Here is a 21,305-nt window from a genome sequence, read left to right as displayed (position 1 = left end):
AAGTGTATATTATTATAATGAAGAGATTATTATAACATCCCATAAATCTCCAGAAGCAAAATACTAGTAAGACAAATACAGGTGATTATTGATCAACATTTATAAGTATTTAACTGTGCTAGTTTGGTTGTTTGAGAATATGTTAGTATTATTTGTAGAACTATAGCGACCCATTGTTTTCATTGTTGTTAATCCTCACCCGAGGATAGTTTTTCCATTGACTTGTAGAAAGTAGAAGGGAGGTAAGAGGTGGGGAAAGAGAAAAACATCAATGTGAGAGAGACACGTGACCCCAACTAGGGCTGGGGATTGAACCTGCAACCCAGGTATGTGCCCTTGACTGGGAATCGAACCCAAAACCCTGCGGTGTTGAGGGCCAACGCACTATCCATGGAGCCACACCAGACAAGTGGAATTTTCAAACAAACATGTAATGCTGTAATGAGCCCATATACCAGTAACCCAACTTAGCAACTTATGGCCAATCTTGTGTTGTCTATACATCGGCCCACAAATTGAAGAATGCACTATGTCCTTTAATTATTTCAATGAGTATCTTTAAAAGACATGTATTTTTTTAAAAAAACATCTTGGTACTTAAGGACCCTTCTGTTTCTGAAATTTTGTATTGTCAGTGGTAATAGTGAATTAGATACCATCTCAGAAATTTCACGAATTAATCACTGTCTTTTCTTTCATTTTAAATAATCATTCATGTTGATAGTTAAGACATTAACAAAAAATAGATTATACAGAAAGCGAACATTCTCTTTAATTTGATATATTAAAGGTAACAATTATTAAAAGGTTTGATATATTTCTTCCAACTTCATTTTATGCACAGAAAACAGCATAAATTATTGCTTTGTCTTTTAAAACAAAAATGGAATTATACTGTCCATACTATTATGCAACTTCCCTTTTTTTTAAAGTTAGAAATATTTTGAATGTTCTCTATTCCTGTATTGTTCCTAATTTTTTTTTTTTATCCTCACCTGATGACATTTTTTTGCATTTATCTTCAGACGGAGCAGGAGTGAGAGAGGGGGGAAGAGAGAGAGAGAGAGAAACATCCATGTGAGAGAGACACATCGGGTGGTTGCTACCCACACGACTTCATCCGGGGCCAGGGACAAACTGCAACCCAGGTACGTGTCCTTAGCGGGAACTGAACCTGGGACTCTCTAGTCCGCAGACAACGCTCTAACCACTGAGCCAAACCGGCCAGGGCTGTTTCTGATTTTTTACTACTGCAAAAACAAAGCTTTTATAATCTACCCGGCTAGGGTTTTTTCCTTATTTATTTATTCTTTGGTATGCTTGTTGGGGTCTTTCTATGTGGTAAATTTTTGTTATGGTAGATGTAGGGCTATGTACATTTTTAACAGTATCCCTCTAAAAGATAAATGCTTAACCAACACCATATTATTAGTCTTGTTAATTTTTACAATTATAGTAGGCTTTAGAAAATGCTATCTCAGAATTTATTTGAATTACATTTGATTTATTTGTAAGTTTGAGCATCTTTTAAGATGCTTAATGACACTTTATTATTTGTTGCCCTGAAATGCATTTTAATGTCCTTTGTCCATTTTTCTATTGGAATGTTCTGAGAGAGAAGGGAAATAATATATGTGTACACACACACATATACTTATATATATATAAAATTATATATGGTTTTCTCTATATATACATTAATCTTTTATCTTTATATTTACACATCTATTCTGTCTGTTCATTATTTTTTAACTTTGACTATGATTTATTTCACTGTATTATGTTTTAAGATTTTGTGTCATCAATTTCATAGCTTATTGCAACCTCCCTAATTCCAAATTTGTAAAAATATTTCCATATTTGCTTATATTTTTAAAAAATTTATTGTACATAGTATGATTTAGAGCATTAACATTTTCTTCTTTATGGATAGAGTTGTTTCATATCACTTATTGAATAAACCAATGATTTGAGATGTCACCTTATTCAAGTTATTTAAAGCATCAATTATAGTTAAGGCATGTTTGATTTATGCTGTTTCAAAGACTAGCTGGATTCATTTAAGTATTACTTCATTTAATTGGCATAAAGTTATGAGTTTTTTTCTCTTAACAAGGTGTTTTTCTATTAGATAAGAGTTAACTGCAAAGGGTATAAACAATGACTGGCTTTTTTTTTTTCTTTATTGGTTTTTAGTGAGAGAAGAAGGGAGAGGGATAAAGAGATAGAAACATCGATGAGTGAGAACATCAATTGGCCGCCTCCTGCATGCCCCCCACTGGGGATTTGGCCCACAACCTGGGCATGTGCCCTGATCGAGAATCGTACCTGTGACCTCTTGGTGCACGGGTCGATGCTCAACCACTGAGCCATACTGGCTGGGCATGACTGGCTTCTTAATAGAGAATTATTTCCATTTAATTTTATGTAAAATGACTAGAACATCAGAGATTTTTGTTTGTTGAAAGTGTCTTTAATTTTAAAAAGCTTTTTAATTTTTTTGTAACCTGCTAATGATCTCCATGTATGCCCCAAATAATCTCAATTTTAATACTACCAAAAAAATTTAAGAAATCTATACCAAATTAGACTTCCGGTCAAGATGGCAGTGTAGGTAAGCGCGGTATCACATCCTCCCACAACCACATCAAAGTTACAACTAAACTACGGAACAACCATCATTCAAAACCTCCTGGAATCATCCTGAATGGAAGTCCTACAACTACGGAATTAAAGCAGCAGCCACATCCAGACTGGTAGGAGGGGCGGAGGGGCGGAGGGGCGGAGGGGCGAGGGCCAGTGGCGAGACGGGTTGGTCCCACACCCACGTGTGGCGGATAAAAATCAGGAGGATACCTCAGCTGGGAAGGTCCTTCCTGAGGACTGAGGGATCCCTGTCCCACACCAGGTGCCCTGCTCAGGGTTCCAGTGCCAGGAAGAGAGTCCCCATAACTTCTGGCTGGAAAAACCAGCAGGAACCGAGGCTCAGGGAAGCTGAAGCGGCTGGAGCCCCAGGCAGCTCCTTAAAGGGCCCCCGCACGAACTTATCAGACTCTCTCCCTCTAAGCTTGGAGGGGAGGCAGCTCGAGGGGCACCAGAGACATACAGGGAAGAACTGAGCTGTTTCGCACTGGAGCAAGGGCTGGAGAGGGGGCTTTCTCCGGGACAAACGTGCTGTCAGAGGCCTTTGAGCCCTTCCCTGGGGCGGCAGACAGTCACCATATCTGGGACTCCAGCAAGCTGGCTCACAATGGTAGCCCTGCCCTGGTGACTCCTTGAGGCCCTGCCCCACCCCACCCAACTTTCAAGCCCACCCAAGCTGTTGCCACTTGCTTAACCATAGGATTGGCCTGTCTTGGATCCTGCTTCAGGTTTTTCCTAAATTCTTTCAAACGAGCAGCATCTGGTCTCAGCTAGCCTCATACCTCTCGTTAAGTAATACACTGAAACAAACACAGGGAGGCAGCCAAAATGAGGAGACAAAGAAACAGGTCCCAAATGAAAGAACAACATAAAACCCCAAGAAAAGAACTAAGCGAAATGGAGATAAGCAACCTAACAGATGCTGAGTTAAAAATACTGCTTATAAGGATGCTTAGTGAACTTAGTGAGAACCTCAGCAAAGTTAGTGAGGGCCACAAGAGCATAAAAAAAGACCAGTCAGAAATCGTAGATGCACAGTTAGAATTGAAGGAGGCATTAACTGAAATAAAGAATAATTTACACAGCTTCAATAATAGAGTACATAAATCCAAGGAGCAAACCATCGATTTGGAATATAAGGAAGCAAAAAATGCCCAATCAGAACAGCAAAAAGAAAAAAGTATCCAGAAAAATGAGGATAGTGTAAGGAGCCTCTGGGACAACTTCAAGCGTGCCAACATTCACATCTTGGGGGTGCCAGAAGGAGAAGAGTGAGAACAAGAAATTGAAAACCTGTTTGAAACAATAATGGCAGAAAACTTTCCTAACTTGGTGAAGGAAACAGACATACAAGTCCAGGAAGCACAGAGAGTCCCAAATAAGATGAACCCCAAGAGGCCCACACCAAGACACATCATCCTCAAAATGCAAAAGGTTCAAGACAAAGAGAGAATTTTAAAAGCAGCAAGAGAAAAGCAGTTAGTTACCTACAAGGGAGTTCCCATAAGGCTGTCAGCTGATTTCTCAAAAGAAACTTTGCAGGCCAGAAGGGAGTGGCAAGAAATATTCAGAGTGATGAAAAGTAATCTACAACCAAGATTACTCTATCCTGCAAAGCTGTCATTTAGAATCGATAGCCATATAAAGACTTTCGCAGACAAGAAAAAGTTAAAGGAGTTCATCACCACCAAACCGTTATTATATGAAATGATGAAGGGTCTTTTTGAAGAAAAAGATAAAATATATGAACAAACAAAATGGCAATGAATACATATCTATCGACAATGGAATCTACAAACAAAATGAACAGGCAGAACAGAAACATTCTCATAGATACAGAGAACATTTTGTTGGTTGCCAGTTGGGAGTGGGATTGGGGGAATGGGTGAAAAAGGTGAAGAGATTAAGAAGTACAAATTCATTGCTAGACTGACAAACCTCAAAGGGAAAAGGCTTGAGGAGGTGGGAAGAAATAAACCGAAGAACTTATATGCATAACCAATGAACACATACAATAGTGTGGGAAAAAGCGGGAGGGGGGCGGGAGTGGGGAGGAGAAGGGGTCAATGGGGGAAAAACGTGGAACATCTGTGATATATTTTACATTCAACAACAAAGATTTAAAAAAAAAATCTATACCAAATCATTTTATTGTTTAAAACATTGTTTCAGAAATAGACAGTGCAACATACTTTGTATTAATTCAATAAAGACCTATAAATAGAGTGATCGTGTAGTTTATTGCTCAACCTGAGAAACTTTTGAGAATGAAAGGGGGATATGATATACGCACAAATACACATATGTAGATACATACACACGCATGTGTATATATATATGTATGTATGTTATATACTTTTAAATATATGTGGCTAAATGTATATGTACTTTTAAATTTTTTTCCTTATAGAAAACCATAGTTCAAGAACATAGTTAAGTGAGTGATGCATTTATGTTTGTAAAAGCTGTAATCTTTTTACTGTGATAACATACTGAGGGGTTTCTCATGAAACTACATTAAAAATAATTATTTACAGTTAAGATAGATGGATAAAACAATCCTGAATAGCCTAGCCATTGTAGCTCAGTGGTTGAGCGTGGACCTATTGACCAATAGGTTGCCCTTCAATTCCTGGTCAGGGCACATGCCCAGGTTGGGGGCTCCATCGCCAGCAGGGGGCGTGCAGGAGGGAGCTGATTGATGTTTCTATCTTTCCCTCTCCCTTCCTGTCTCTCTAAAATCAATAAAAATGTATTTAAAAAACAAACAATCCTGAATATTCTGAGAGGTTTTCATTATTTTTTAGCTGTTAGGGAATACTGATTATTCCCCAATATTATCCTCTTGTAAAAACAATCCCCAAGTTTTGGATGGGTACATGGCTAACTACCTAGTGACTACATTTTATAGCTTCCTTTTCTGTAAAATGTGTGGTCATGTGACTTAAGGTCAGCCAGTGAGATGTTAGCTGGAGTTATGCACACAACTTCTAGGCTGCATCCTTAAAAGTGTGCTCCATTTTCTGTTTTTCATTTACCAAGGGCTGGAACATGGCATACTAGTGGTGAGATTTGGCTTTATAGATTGGAAAAATACTCCAGAGAATGGCAGTGCAACTAGGTAGAATCAAAAGTCCCCTGCATGCCCTCATGAAGCCCACTCTTCTACTATCCATCAGCTTGGACTTCAAGATGAGAGAAATAGCACTTCTAGCCCTGGCTGGTTTTACTCAGTGGTTAGAGCGTCAGCCTGCGGACCAGAGTCTCAGGTTCGGTTCCCGCTAAGGGCATGTACCTCGGTTGTAGATTGTCCCCGGCCCTGGTTGGGGTTGTATGGGTGGCAACCACTCAATGTATTTCTCTCATGTCGATGTTTCTCTCTCTTTCTCCCTCCCGCTCTATCTGAAGATAAATGCAAAAATGTCCTCAGGTGAGGATTAAAAAAAAAAAAAAGAAATAGCACTTCTATCTTATTAAGGTCTTATATGTTATAGCAGCAAAGCCTGTACTCTAATGTTAGGTCATGTGCCTTGGCCTGTTTGGCTCAGCAGTTAGAGCGTCAGCCTGCAGTCCAGAGAGACCCGGGTTTGGTTCCTGCTAAGGGCGCATATCTCGGTTGCAGTTTGTCCCTGGACCTGGTTGGTTGTGTGGGTGGCAGCCACTTGATGTGTCCCTTTCACGTTGATGTTTCTCTCTCTCTCTTCCTCTCTCTCCCTCCCCCTCTATCTGAACAAAAAATGGAAAAAAAATGTCCTCAGGTGAGGGTAATGTTAGATCATGTAGTGAAGGGCCAGTTCATACTACCCTATGACATTCTGTATGGAGGCATAGTTTTTAGGAGTGACAAGATAGTGTATTATATGTGTAATGTACTTCATAATCATTCAGTTTATATTCCTGATTAATGAAGTAGGGAAAAGTTCTTTATATTTCCTTTAAGAGCATCCTCTGATTTCTGTCACTTGAATGAACTAGATACTGTATTTAGTAACAATTAATAGATTTAGTTCATTTAAAATATTAGTAACATATACATAGTATTATCGTTTTGTCATCTGTATAGTTAAAATTTTATAAATAGCATGTTTTCTATGTACTTATTTTGAGAATTATGTTAGGTAGGTCTCCATAAAATCTCTTAGGTTTTTTTTTCATCCTCACCCAAGGACATTTTTTGATATTTTGTTCAGATAGAGTGGGAGGGGGAGAGAGAGAGAGAAACATCGACGTGAAAGGGACACATTGAGTGGTTGCCACCCACATGATCCTACCGGGGCTGGGGACAAACTGCAACCGAGGTACGTGCCCTTAACGAGAACCGATCCCAGGTCTCTCCGGACTGTGGGCCGATGCTCTAACCGCTGAGCCAAACCAGGGCTCTCTTAGGTTTTTAACTTCATTTTGGCTTCTGCTTTAATTTGTTCTTTGGAATTTTTTCTCTACTGCTTTCTTGCTGTTTCCTTAGTTTTGTGACTTTCACTATAAGCAGTTTGTACTTTGATTCTAGTTTCCCCACCAACTTTTCTATTTGGTTAAAAAAAAACAAAAATGATGTACTAAAAGCATTTTGATTTTATACTTGTAGTGGCTTCTACTCAGCTTAGGTCAATATAAAGAATTTTATATCAATAGGAAGTGTATCTATTACTAGGGAATTATTTCTGTTAATGCTTAGTAAGTTAGAGCAAGGAAGTGTAACTGGCTTTTCAGTACTAATATCATTCTATCCATGGAAATCCTGTTTTCTGTTTAATAATTTCAGCATTCCATTCTTTCCCAAGATCTCACTTCACAGCTAGCTTTCATACTTCAAGCTCTACATGTTAGTGCTCAGTCCTCATTCCCACATAAACACAACCATTTTGAAAACATGAACTGATATTAATTACCCCCTTGGCACCAAAAAGTCAGGATTTCCTGATGCGGCACGCTAATGTAAAATGCATTAGTGCAAACGCTGGCTCCGAGGGGTAATACTCTCTAAATAAACACAGCAATGTTTTTCTTTATTCACAACTCTCGGGCTATTCTGAAAGTCATTCATCCTCCATACCCCCCAAAAAGGGATTTTGAATTTTAATAAGTTGTAACTGGATTTTCATAAGAAGGAATTGAATTCCAAGCTGCAAATCAATGTCACTTAACTCTTGGAGTCTTTGAAATAAAATCTACCTATGATTAAATGGCTGCACTGTAATTTGTTGGAAGATAACAGTTTATGTTTAATCATTGATATCACTAAACATATGTCTTTTTTACTTAAATTTTTCTTTGGAAATAGAAAATGGGCAAGGAAGTTGGTCACCTAAGGCCAGAAAGAATGTATATGGGGTTTTTTGTTTGTTTCAGTGTGTGTGTGTGTGTGTGTGTGTGTTTGAACATTCCGTGTAGACTTCTGGTCAAGAAGGCATTATTTCATGCTTTGATGTATCCTCTCCAAACACATATTACTACTATTAGATAAAATACAAGTGAACCAAACCAAAGATAACCAGCATTTCTCTGGAGCAAAAATGTAAACTAGTGAGTGAGCCTTAAACCTGGGACCTGGGTTCTGAATCTAAAAGCTGGTAGTAGTACTTGAGAAATTGGCTTCTATGAAGTAATCAAAACTAAAAATACTGTACAGAATTGGATATTGGGACCAGGGTTACTGCTTGAAATTACAGGCTAGAACGTGACTCCCCCTGCACTGTTTCCACCTACAAAAGGAGGCTTTAAAAAGTTTGCTTCTGCTGTCCATTGCCCAGGGTCTTGTTTTGAGGAAGCTGAGGATAATGATGCTGGAAAATGCCTCTTGATCTGGAGCTGGACCAAGGTATACTGAAGGTTGGTAATTATAGACTTGCAGTATTTCTAAAACAACAATTGTAAGCATGACATTCTCTAAGATTTGGTTCTGGATCTGATGTAAGGGTCCAGGGGTGCAAGAGGAAGTACCGAAGGAAGAAAAGGTAGGGAAGAGAGGAAAAATAAAAACAAGTAAAGCCCTGGCCGGTTTGGCTCAGCAGTTAGAGCGTCGGCCTGCGGTCCGGAGAGACCGGGGTTCGGTTCCCGCTAAGGGCATATACCTTGGTTGTAATTTGTCCCCGGCCCTGGTTGGGTCGTGTGGTGGCAACCACTCGACGTGTCCCTTTCATGTCGATGTTTCTCTCTTTCTCTCTGCCTTTCACTCTATCTGAACAAAATATTGAAAAATGTCCTCGGGTGAGGATAAAAACAAAACAAGTAAAACCTACTTTTAAGTCCATGAACTAAAATTTCAAAATATGTCAAGTAAATTACTTGACAGAACATTTATTTCCACCACATAAAATTCTTCTTCTTCTTCTTCTTTTTTTTTGTATTTATCGTCAGATAGAGCAGGAGGGAGAAAAAGAGAGAGAAACATTGATGTGAGAAAGACACATCGACTGGCTGCCACCCACATGACCCCAACTGGGGCCGGGGACAAACTGTAACCGAGGTACATGCCCTTAATGGGCACCAAACCCAACACTCTGGTTTGTGGGCCGACGCTCTAACCACTGAGCATCCGGCCAGGTCTCCATCACATAAAATTCTATAGAACAGTCTGACATTTAAAATTATGCATGTTTAGGATGCTCAGGGAAATAAATTCATTAATTCATATAGATCTCTAAATAGATATGAAATAAAAACATGGAGAAGTAAAACAGGTATAAAAATTATTGAGAAATCTTAAGTGAAAAATACAGTCGTCCCTCACCACTTCGCGCTTCGACTTTTGCAGCTTCATTGTATTGCGGTTTTTTTCAAATATATTTGGGGCGACGGTATATAAATAAAGAATCCTACTTCGCAGAAATTCATTTATTGCAGTGGAGTCTGGAACTGATTTACCGTGATAAACGAGGGCCGGCTGTAGAGCCATTGAAACAAACTCAATTGGCATAACCTAGGCTGGACACAGTTGAGGAAATTTGTGAATTAGATGGTAGTCTGACACATTGTCTCATACTGAAGTAGAAAGAAATAATGATTTTCAAAATTTATGAACATTTAAGAGAGATGGAAGTGAATGCAGAGTTCTAACAAGGTAGTTCTAGGAGGAAAGGGATCGGCAGAAAAGCAATACTTAAATAAATAATAAATAAAAGCTGACAGTTTTCCACAATTGAATCTATGAAGACTCAGATTGCAAATTCACCCTAAATCCAGTCAGGGCAAAGAAAACTGAATCCATATCCATATACGTTATGATGGTGTTCAGAAAGAAACAATCTAAAAACTACCTTATAGAAAAGGTATAGTACCTTTAAAGAAAAAGTTTAGACAGGAGGATTTTCTGCAACAATGGAAAGATACAGGATTGAAGTACTAAGGGAAAATAAGTCAATCAAATGTTATACCCGCTAAACTATATTTTTACAGTGAGGGCAGAATTAAAAATTTTTAGACTTATGAAGACCAAGAGAGTTTATCATCCATAGATGTATTTCAAGGGGGGAAAAATCCAGCAAAAAAGGGATGCATTAGAGTAGAGATTACATGATGTTTGTCATATAAAATTCATAGGAAACATCACTTACTGGGGTGCATGAAAATAAAGCTGAATGTAATAGGTTGATTGCATTCATGACCTCAGTTCTTTACCCCCTCTGAGTTAATGCCTTTTCGCCACGTGATTTTGCAGTTCCTCTCACTGGAGAGGCAGAATTAGTTTTTCTGCCCCTCGATTCTGAGTTTGGCTATGTGACTTCCTTTGGCCAGTGGGATGTTAGCAGATGTGACTCATATATAATTTCGTAAAAGCACTGGTACAGTTCTGCTTCCACTCTACCTCTGCCTTTCCCATGGACATCTATCTGCCCAGGCCAACCTGCTGAAGGAATGTGAGACGTGTGAGGCAAAGCCAAATCAGCACAATTGACACCAGCCAACTTCCAGTGAAGAACAGTAGAGCCGCCTAGCCAACCAGCCAGCTGACCACAGATGCCTAAGCAAGTCTAACCCCGCTGAACTAGACTGCAGGCTCTGAAGCTAAACCGTGTTTACTGAATGTCACTGATTTTTTAATTCTTTGTTGTGCAGCATTAATTAGGTAGTAGATACAATAACAAGCTAGGAAACATGGTGAGTGGATAAAGCACACAGGACTCTCATGGTCAGGAGAATAGAAAGACCAAAATATATGTTAGACTTTTTTGGAAAATTTTAGGTAGAGTTGTAAGAGTAATATTAAAAGTACTAGTATAAAAGAATGTAAGAGTCAACATTCAAAAACAGAACAAATACAAGTCAGACATTTAGAGCCAGAAAAGAGGGAGGGGAGGAAAAGGCAGAAGAAACAAAATGTACTAATCTGATGAAAGGAAGGAATGAAGGAAGAAAAAGTGGCAAAAATCACCAAAAAAGATGATGGAATTATATCTAAAAAAATCAGTAGTTACAATAAATATAAACAGATTAAACTTATTTATTAAAAGATTAAGTTGGGAGAAACTATTTTTTTAAAAGGAGATATTACTAAAAATATAACAAAGCTAGAAAATAGATACAGGTATATTAATATAAAAGTAGAATTTAAAGCAAAAGCAATAATAGGAATAAAGAAGGATCCTAAGTAACAATAAATAGAAAAACCATTTAAGACATAATAACTTTGGAATATAGATGCAAAAATTGAGAATTACAAGCAAAAATATAAAACTCTGAAACCGTACTGGAAGAATTTCAAACTACTAGCAGAAACTCGACTCAGACAACAGTAAGACTATAGAATCATTCTATCTAATAGAAATATGTCAGCCCCATGCGTGATTTAAAATGTATTAGTATCTACAATAAAAATATAGAAATGGGAGCTATTTCAATATATTTTACTTAACCCACTAAATATAAATGCTATTTCATAAATACTAGTTGAAAGAAAGTATATGGGGAATGTTGGTTATGAATTAGGATATATGCAGAAATTTAGGATTTATATATAGTAAATGAAGTAATAAAGTAGATGGGTTCGAGTTAAAAGTCAGGGACTTTTAAACACAGGTTCATAATACCTTCTCCATGGTTCTACTATAACCCTGACCTATCCTGAGGTCATCTGGCTGCAAAATCTGGCCTGACCCATGTAGAGGTTATTTATAGTCTGTCTTTATCTGACTCAGATTCCCCTGGAGGTGTCATATCACATACTGTATATGCACACATCTGGTCCTAGGAGTTTTGGATAAGGGATTGTAAACCTGTTTAAATATCTATACTTAAGCTGTGTAATAGAATAATACATTTCATATTTAAATGGGACGAGTAGTTTGCCTGGGCATACTGGTGATTTATTAATAAATTATAGCACTGCAGTAATTTTATGGTTAAAATAGTAAGCATAACTATATACTGTTTCCCCTTGTTAATAATAATAAAACATCTTAGCAGAGTAAATTTTGTATGGGAATGCAGACAAAAATGATGACCTTGATGACAACAGTCCTTTCTTTATTTTGGTCTCTGTTATCCTCTGTTCTGTGCCCAGAGGTAAACCATTAGGATTCTACAACTTGCTAGGAAAACATGCTATTTTGCTCCATCCACCAACATAGCCAACTATATGATATATGTAATGATCTCCCGTCATGAACTTCCTTCAGCCCCACCTCTACATCTCTCATAGCCTTGGCTGCATGCCCATTCTACCTTAACAATGTTCCTTCTATTTCCCAGTGTTTCTCCCTCCCTCTTCACCACCCTCCCCAAACATTCTGTTACATTCCAAGTGGCTTTCCTTACTGCATAATATTCACTCAACCATGTTCAGTCAAGCTGCCTGTTAAACTTGTTTCCTTTATTAACATTTTATGGCTTCTAAGCATTTCCAAGTTCCTCTAGTAGACAGTTTCCTTACATGAGGGGTGACGGCTTCTGGCCTGGCATGTATGATTACTAGGAATAATTTCTCTTCTGTGAAAAAGATAGTAAGCATGTATGAGATCTGTACACTCATATTTGGACTTGATGCATCAATAAGTTTGCCACAGCAGAGCAAGGAAGAGTATAAAAAGGCTGAAAAGGATAAACCATATTATATCTTCATATTTGGAAACTCAAATATAAAATTATCTTCTGAAAAAAATATTACCTCCTTGGTTAAACCAAATATACTATATTTCATCTAATTGCAGCACTTTAACTTTACTTCTTTTATGCCCTTAAGGTGGTGTTGGGGGAAAAGTCTTAGATGCTGCTTCCTTAACAAACCCTATTTAGGTGAGTTAGTGTTATTTGGAATGTGTTTTGGACCTCAGCCCACAGTAAGACTGAGAGGTTCCGCTTTAATACACTAGATTTCCAACCTCCCTGGAGTGCTCAGCAAAAAGTAATTTTCAATAAATGTTGAATGAATGAACAAACAATCTGTTAAATGAATAGATAATTTTCATTCCTTCTGATCACCTCTTGGCATCATTTCATACCGCTGACTCGTGCTCTCTTACGTCACTCTTCTCTCTCGGTGCCCCTCATTGCCCTCTGCAGCCTTCGCTGGTACTTCTCCACTGGCTCTTTCTCATCTTCTCCCCATGCTCACTTTTTACTGCCTGACTTTTAAGTGTTGGTTTCCTCCACGGTTTCATCCTCACCACCTTCTCTTATTATTTCATTAAATGTATTCTCCCTGGGGAAATTTCATTCATATCCTGGATTTGATTGCTACCTATACACTTTATGTCCCAGCCTAGAACTCTCCATTTTGCATTAGACCAACAGTGTGTTACAACCAGCTTTTACCAGCTCATGAGAGCCAACTGTCAAATTTTTAGGAATTTAGTAAGCCAGTTATTAAAAACGTCATTATTAAAATTTTGTAAATTTACAATTAAATATATTAAAAACAAAGGTAATAAATACTGAAAACTCATTATTTCTTAACAATTTTGCTCCATATTTCTAAATATCAATGCTCTTGAGATAGTGTATACCTATTGTATTAGTGTGTTGGAAATACAATTGACCCTTGAAAAAAACAGGTTTGAAATGTGTGAGTCCACTTATATGTGGACCTTTTATTTTTTATTTTTTTGATATTTTGTTCAGATAGAGTGGGAGGGAGAGAGAGAGAGAGAGAGAGAGAGAGGGAAACATCGATGTGAAAGGGACACATCGAGTGGCCGCCACCCACACAACCAACCAGGGCCGGGGACAAACTGCAACCGAGGTACATGCCCTTAGCGGGAACCGAACCCGGGTCTCTCTGGACCGCAGGCCGACGCTCTAACCGCTGAGCCAAACCGGCCAGGGCTATATATGTGGACCTTTTAAAACAAATACTGTAAATATATGTTCTCTTAAGATTTTAAAAGTATTTTCTCTAGCTTACTTTATTGTAAGAATACAGAATATAATACATGCAATATATGAAGTATGTGTTAATTGACTTTTGATGTTATTGATAAGGCTTCTAGTCAACAGTAACTATATCCCCATACATCAGATCAGTCCTTTCTTCCTAGAGATAATTATTGTTAGCTTTTTATACATACATAAGCGCATGCGGAATTTAGGTGTATGTAGAATATATACATAAATATTATACATAACATTCTGGTATTTAACCTGCTACTTTTCAGTCAATAATGTATTTTGGGTATTTTAACATGATTAGTTTTGCCTTTTTTTTATAGCTACCTAATATTCCATGGTATAGAAGAACCATTACTTGTTGAACAAATTCTCCATTGCTGAGAATTTAAGTAGATTCTACTTTTTTATTATAAACAATGGACCATTCTATGTATACTTCTTTTTGTATTTAGCTAATTATTTTAGATAAATTCCTAGAATTGGAATTACTAGGTCAAAAGATATGGCATTTTCACATACAGTTAACTGATACACATTGCCAGACAGCTTTCCAAAAATTTGCATAAATTTACTTCCTAGGCATCATTGTAGAAGGCATCATTGTAGAAAATTTGCATAAATTTACTTCCTAGGCATCACTAATTAGAAATATTAATAAATCTCACCAACACAGAGATTTATTAATATTTCTATATGATTAATGTTATATTTTAAGCACTGTTTTTAATAATCCTGGTGATAAAAGATAGAAACTTACACCAGGACTGTTGATATTGCAGGTGGAAAATGTTTTCTGAGTATTCGAGTTCAAAAGTGTGTTTAGTAGTTAATTTTTCTGAGGGCCTATTGCGAGTTTATTAAGATGGTATGGAAATCCTGAGGCTACTGTCTTCATTCCATATTTAGTTTCAAATACTCCCAAAATCCATGGAGGTGAAATTCACCTCTATGGTTGACGGCAGTACCTTGGTAGAACCTGTTTTAAGAGTTTACTTGTGATATACAGAAATGGCACTCTCAAACCTTTCAGCATGTGGGGGGGGAGGGGGTACGCTAAACTCTCCATAGTTTAGAGCCATTATACAATTCTTTTTTTTTTCTTTATTGACTTTAGAGAGAGAGGAAGGGAGAGGGAGAGAGAGAGAAACATTGATGAGACAGAACATTGATAGGTTGCCTCCCACATGCGCCCCACTGGGGATTTGGCCCACAACCTGGGCCTGTGCCTTGACCAGGAATCAAACCAGCGACCTCTTGGTGCACGGGTCAATGCTCAACCACTGAGCCACACTGGCTGGGCTAAAATTCTTTGTTTATAAAGAAAATTCCCTTAGATTTCTTTTATCAGTAAGAAGAGAGTAAGTTAATGTCAGCTATTAGAGTTACCACATGCACAAGTGAAAATATACATTTAGATAAAAAAATAAATTGAAAACATCATTATAACAAACTTTTGTTAAAAGTTTGTTTCTGTATCTCAGGTTCATCTTGATTTCCATCTCTCAACAATTTTTCCAGAGGGTTTTTTTTTGGTACGTAACTTTGAAACAAATGTGATTTGAATTTTTGGGCTTAGTTTTTTGTTTTCCTTTCTTTTTCTTTATTGATTTCAGAGAGAAAGGAAGGGAGAGGGAGAGGGAGAGGGAGAGGGAGAGGGAGAGAGAGAGAGAGAGAGAGAGAGAGAGAGAGAGAGAGAGAGAGAGACAGAGAGAGAGAGAGAGAGAGAGAGAGAGAGAGAGAGAGAGAGAGAGAGAGAGAGAGAAAGAAACGTTGATGAGAGAGAACATTGATGGGCTGCCTCCTGCATGCCCCCACTAGGGTCTTGGCCCACAACCTGGGCATGTGCCCTGACTGGGAATCAAACCAGCAAACCCCTGGTACATGGGTCGATGCTCTACCACTGAGCCACACCAGCCGGGCTGGGCTTAGTTCTTTACCCTTCCTTGCATTCACATCCTTGCTGGAGCCTCATGACATGGATGGAGTGTACTTCCCTGCTCCTTGACTTTGGGCCTTGGCAGTGTTCCTTGCTTTGCATAACAGAATGGGGTGGAAGTTTTAGTTTTGAGTTTAGACCCATAAGGTGAACATGCCCGGCTAACCCAGTGGTTCAAGGATGATGAGAGACAAATGGAGCAGATCCAGTCTTGTATGTGAAGCAGAATCATGCCAGCTGATTCATAAAACCATGAGAACAGTGCATATTGTTGTTTGTCACTAGTTATTGTGGTTGTTTGTTATATGGCACTGTTTTGGCCATAGCTAACTGATAACTCATTTTTTTTTTTTTAAGTCTAGTGCTTCTATAATGTTTCCACTGATTTTAAAGCTGACATATTTACCGCTAATAGGTTTTGTGTTTGATGGTTATGTCTTTATTTTGTACAATGTTTTCTTAGTCAAATCACAGTCCAAGAGAAGATTCACCCAACTTTGTTTCCTCATATACTGGTAAAAATAAAAATAAGCTCAATTTTATTTTCCTCGAATCTTTATTTCATTGTAAACAAACTTTGCCTGTCCTTTTCAATTTTATGCTAGGGCCATGACAATGAGGAAGAGATACTGAAGTTCTCAAAATATTTCCTTTTTGCATTCAGTTTTCAAAATTCTCTTTATGTCCTGCAGGTCTGAAAGGTTAAAAATAACTGTACCTCAAGAGATGACTTCTTGGGCTGTATTGTTCCTTGGGATCTTCTAAGCTTTTCCCACCCACACTGGGTCATCTTCCTTGCCTAATTAAAAAATCTCCCAGATCCAATGCTCTACAAAAATCAATGAGATCTCTCCCACCCGATAATCCCAGCAGCCACACACTATATTCTCTGGTCTGATTCTGCATGAATTTGATTTTATATACTCTATTGTAATAATTTATTAACTTGATAAAATCTGCTGACTCCTCATGGAAAATATTCTGTTTATATTTTATTTTTCTCTAGCTTTCTTTTTATAGCCTTTATTATTGAGTATTTACATGAGAATAGGGCCTTTGTTTTTTTAAAAGTTCATCTGTGCCTGCTGTTTATTGTCTCCCCTGAAGTCACAGCTCTGGTTTTGATATACATCGTGCTTTTCATATTGAAAGCACTCAATGAACCCTGAATAATTAATCTTCTCATCGTGTCTGTGAGTTATCTAGGTGAGTTGAATTAGCCCCATTTTTCTGGCAGGGCAACCCCGAGAGATATAGGTGATCACTTGAGGTGTCCGAGTTCAAGTGTAAATCCCTTATATCTTTTGTACTAGAATAAGCTCCTCTCCTTGGTTACAGTTAATTCTGTAAAATTTCATTTATTTTATATCATGCCTGTGCTTTCTCTGAAACATTTCCGAAGGAACGATATGTCATTGGGAAAGGAAAGATGGACATTGGGTGATGACACCTCACAAGTAAGTACTCCCTCCACTTTCTCAGTGGAATAGCTGCTGGATCATCTGTTGGTACAGTTGGTCGTGGCCATATGTAACAGTATATTTGCATGGACTGAGGAGCAAGTTCTGACTTTAGCCCTCCTTACACATTGTTTATTTCTGAACCACAACTTTGGGATCAGTTGGAAAATAACAGAGTGAATCATAAATAGAAGATACAGTGTATTCTCATTAGCTGCTAAACTAGCTTGATTTGTTCAGGTTCTTTTGATTGTTACACCCAGGTAACAGTAAGAATTTGCTTGCAGATTAATGATCAACAACTGTGATGATTAAAACATAACAAAATTTATAAAAATCTATGAAGCAGTTTTTAATACTCAATTTGGTTTCTCAGAAAAGCTTAAGCCATGCAGTTTCTATAGATCCATGTTCAGAACCATGGGCAATGGGGTGAGAAGGTCCCATGCTTTCCTGCCCTCTCAGATGTCCTCCCCAGCTTTCCAGCCCTCCCCTCCCCTTGATACAGGCCTGTTACAATCCTCCAAGAACCTTCTCAAATGCAACAACCTCTATCCCTCAACCAACCCTTTTCTTTTGAATCTATGTTATATTTTGTTTCAAGCTCTCTTATGTAAGTTATCATTGCTACTGTCTTATCCTCTTGTTAGATTATAAATTTCTTGGGGGCAAAGACTAATTAATTCATCTTCCTATTCTCTGAAGGCCTAGGATTCCAGAGGTATTCTTCTATTCTTACTATTTGAATAGTGTTCAATGCTAACGTAACTCATGAAAAGTAATACTTTAAAAACATATACCCCCTTCCCCCAGTTGGGTTTGAGTTGGATGGAGAATCTAGTCTCAGGGTAAAACCACATGAGGAAAACCAAATATTAACAGATAATTTCTTATAACAGTTCTGTTATTTGAGATTAAACCAAATTCAGGATCACCATTTTGGTGAATTTCCAAGTTTTTGTAATTCATGTACTAGAAATTCCAAAAACATTTTAGTTCCAGTATTCCAAAGAATCAGGTTGCCTTAGTGAGAAATTAGGAACTGAATGGAAGTTCTGCTTGAGTATCATGTATAAGAAATAAACATGATGAGATATAAAGTAGGGGAGAGCATGTTCTCATATGTACTTAAGAATTAATTGCACTGCTATTCACCAATCTTTAGGAATCTGGAAATAATATGCCTGCAAGCAATCTGTGTTGGGACAGATGTATAATTAATCTTGCTAATTAATAAATACCAGGTCTACCTTGCCAGTGAAATATTTTTAAATAGTTATCCCAAAAATAGGAACCATAAAAGCCTCCAAATCACATTATTAGTAGGCTAAGATATTGTCATATTAACTCATGTTTCTCTTGTGGATCATTTTTACCTTCCAGGAAACACAAGGTCATTTGCCCCATAACTCGCCCTTCCTAGAAGGCGTTTTTTTGCCCACCACATCAGTGCCTTCTTGAAAGCATGGGTAGTAAGAACAATGCATCTTACCTGAGCAGCTAGCTCTTCAGCTGCTCTTTCAGATGCAGGAGGCTCTGTCCCTGGCAAGACTAAGCAGCAAGGATGGCCCTGTTGAAATCCAGAGAACACAGGTATATCCTGATAGCCATGGTATTGAAAGCAACGTACTTCCTAACTTTCTTATACCTCCTCTGCCCTTCTGTTACTAACATAAAAATGGAGAGAAATTATTTTAATAAATATTTTTGATTCCTCGTTAAACTGTTAGATGAGAATGACGTCTACAATTCATGAAATGGATTACGGAAACCAAACCTTTATACAATACCTTCGACTTTGAGCAGAGGACCTCAGTTTTGAGTCCCAGCCTCAGCATTTTCATAACAATCCCATCCAACAGCCAGTCGATATAAATATCGGACAAGTAACTAGCTCTGTTGCTTTGTGGCAATTATCCAGAACTCTCCTTGCTAGGTTTTTGTTCACATTCTCCCAAGCATCCTATTTTTCTGTCTTGTTCCTCTCTCAACTCTCAGCATTATTTAGAACCCGATCTCCAACTCACTTCAGTGCAAGGCTAACTCACTTCACTCTTAGCCTCTTTTAGTTAAGTTATCCAGCCCAGCACCAACCCTTGGTGACCTAGTTTCCACACTAGCTTGTCCAAGACCCAGTGAAGATGGGAGATACACATAAATTCTCAGAGCCTCAGGTTTTCTCATGTGCAGAATGGAACCTAAAATCTATTTCTCATGGTTTTGTGACATCAAAGCACTGCATTAGCTCATTTTATTCAAGAAACTTATTGAGCACTGCATTGGGCCCTGGGATCTACAAATAAATAAGTTACAGTTTTCTGGTGAAGACAAACAGGAAGTCATCATGGCTTATGGAGGAACAGAAAAGGAAGTTATGGGAATGGGGGATAGCTCTGTGCAGTATCAGTTTATCAGCTTGGGTAGGAGAAAAGGTGCATCTACAAAAACTCTGACAGAAAGTCACACTTGACCTGTGTCTAAGCACATTTTGTAGACAAATGAGGAAATAGGGTAAGAACTGTCCAGAGCAAGAACAGATAGGTATTATGAATCTCAGAGGAAAGAGGGGCATGGGAAGAGATTAACCAAGTATTTTATATGCATAACCCATGGACACAGACAAGAGTATGATGAAGGCCTGGGGGTTGGGGGATGGGAGTGGTATGGACGGGCAATGGGGAAAAACTGGGGACATCTATAATACGTTGACCAATAAAGCAGTTCACTCCCTGCTTCCAGGGGCGGCATGTGTCTCAGGCCTGGGCCTCTGTGTGTTGCATTCTCCCAATGGTAGCGGCTGGTTCGGGAATGGGCACATGAGGACTGGCAAGGCTCAGTTTTGAGACCTTTGAGTTTGTTTGTTTTCTGGAAAGAATTGACCCTAGAATAATATTGGGCTAGAACTTCCACAGCCATCTAAATCCCACAGAATACTAATATGAGAAATGCAAGGCTCAGAAGTGGGAAGAGGAAAATGGACCCGAAGGTCATCGTTGTTACCCCAGTAAGGCCAAGCCTGACACCAGTTTTAGTCCTGTATTCATTCTTTTATTATGAGTCAAATCTCCATTATGCATATGCCAGTTTCCATCCCTTGCCATTTTTGACCCATTACAGGCCAGGAAATGCTAGCTTCTCTTATAAGCAAAGGCCAGAGTATTGAGAACATGCAGTGCATTCTGGGAATTCCTGGTAAGTTGCTATGATGGGGATGAATTGTGCACATGGAGAAGTGGCAGGAGGGAAAGAGAGAGACGGAAGGAAGGAAGGAGGAAGGGAGGAAGAAAGAAATGAAGGGAAGGAAAAAAGAAAAGATGTGAAAAATTGTCCATTTGGATTTAGCAACTGTGTGAGAAGAAAGGCAGTGCTGTTGTGTGCCTGGTGGGCACAGAATCCAGACTGTGGGAGTTGAAGAGGGACCCTGTTGAGAAAATAAAGTCACGGACTAGTCATATGAGAAGCATGACTTACCTCCAGTAAAATGTAAAGTACAGGAAATGCATTTTCTCCCACTTAAAACTTTTCTGTAGAGATAAAAGCAGGTTAAAAAGAATATTAAATATAGGCTCAGACCTATGAGGTGAAATCTAGGGGAAAAGTGAATATGGGAGTACAGACTTTACACTGATAATGTGGTTGTGAGAATATGTTTATATGTATGTTTATGGATTTGTATTTATTTGTTCATTCAACAGATATTTACTGAGTGTGTCTCTCCTGTACTAAACCTAGTCTAGGAGTGGGGGATACAGGAGTGAACAGAAATGACAAAAATCCCCTTTCTCAAGGCACCTACACAGTACTGGTGTGTGTGTGTGTGTGTGTTCGTGTGTGTGTGTGCATATGCAGTGACTCTGGATAAAGACAAGTAAAGAAGGAGAATAGGGGTTTTGGGGTTGCAATGTTCAATGGGCAGTCAGGGAGGTCCTCTCTGAGAAGGTGAC

Source organism: Molossus molossus, unplaced genomic scaffold (assembly GCF_014108415.1).
Source record: "Molossus molossus isolate mMolMol1 unplaced genomic scaffold, mMolMol1.p scaffold_m16_p_6, whole genome shotgun sequence".
In the NCBI taxonomy this organism is placed as follows: domain Eukaryota; kingdom Metazoa; phylum Chordata; class Mammalia; order Chiroptera; family Molossidae; genus Molossus; species Molossus molossus.
Note: the sequence above shows the minus strand (reverse complement) of the source record.